This window comes from Microtus ochrogaster, unplaced genomic scaffold, assembly GCF_000317375.1.
Source record: "Microtus ochrogaster isolate Prairie Vole_2 unplaced genomic scaffold, MicOch1.0 UNK57, whole genome shotgun sequence".
Lineage (NCBI taxonomy): Eukaryota > Metazoa > Chordata > Mammalia > Rodentia > Cricetidae > Microtus > Microtus ochrogaster.
Genome location: NW_004949155.1, coordinates 1338394 through 1339807, shown reverse-complemented (window position 1 = coordinate 1339807; position 1414 = coordinate 1338394).

The following is a 1414-nucleotide window of genomic DNA, read 5'->3' as shown; positions in this document are numbered from 1 at the left end:
TTGTCTGACATATTGCCCTTTTAGATTATAAATTTATTGTCATGGGTTAGTTGTAATTGCCTATATTACCAGAAAAATATGGTCCTAGAAAACCCAGTGCTGCAGTGTTGAGATGGTGAGACTATTAAGACCTGGGGACTAGTAAGAATTGGTTAGGTCATTAGCTGTGTAATCTTGAAGAGGATTAATTTATCTCTTATGAGACTCTGACTAGTTCCTGAAGATTGAGACCTGTGCCTTAATTTCTCTCTGGCTTCCTGCCTCAATATGTGATATCATCCATGAATGTTTTTTATCATTGTGATGCTATCCATAGGCTGAGCAGATAGAGGAGCCTATTATGAAATTTCAGTCCCCCAAAATGTGACTTAATAAACACCTCTCTTTACAAAGTAAAAAAAATTATAAATTTATAATTTATATTTCAAATTATAAATCTTACCTGTTGATGATTTTTGAGCTGGAGTAGGTGCAATAACCATTACCTGCCAGTAGGTGCCACAGGCCACCTACAAAACAAACCCAGCTGGGCATAGTGGTGTACTTGGAGTCTCGTGGCTGGTTTGAATCTGGTTTTGGAGTGAGTGAAATGCTGAAAGACATGCTCAGATTAAAAATACTTATTGAATAGAAATCACGGACTGTGTACTCTGCAGTGGTTCCTGATTGGCCAGCAGCTGCACAAGCACAGGAATAACAATATAACAGAGGTACCCCAGAAAGCCCATGTTCCATCTGAGTTTGCTTGTGCACGGCAGTGGGGCACAAGCACCGGGGAGAGAGCGTGGAGACTTGAAGCCACTCCAAGCTGTGTAATGAGAAAATATAAAGAATCACAGCTTATCTGTAGCAAGAAAAGCTGCTGCTTGAGAATTCTATATCCAAATGAACTGCTGACTCTGCGCACAGGCCTTGTCTGAGATGGGCTGACTGAGGACTCACACTGAGCTGGGCACCTAGTGGCGTGCAGAGCTGAGGGTTCTAATCCAAATGTTTGGGTGCCAGATGATGGTGGAAGTCACAAAATAATCCCATACCAGTTCAGAATTATGAATAATAGAGAGTTATTTATTTAAGGGAAACTTACAGATCACTGTTCTAGATAATGGTCCTCTGCGTGAATAGGAACAGAGTCTAGCAGTCGGAAGCGAGAGCCAGAACAAGAGAGCGAATGCACACTTTACAGCTGCATTTACAGTATAAGACACCACACCCAAGTGGGCTGGTATCGTAAATGCTATTGCCTAAAGGGTGGAATGTACTCCCACAGCAACAGAAGCAGGAAGCTGAGGGCTAACATCTCAAACTATAAGCACAAAATAGAGACAGTAAACTTTTTTTTTGCAGAGTAGATTATTTTATTTTATTTTTATTTTTTAATTAATTAATTAATTAATTAATTAAAGATTTCTGC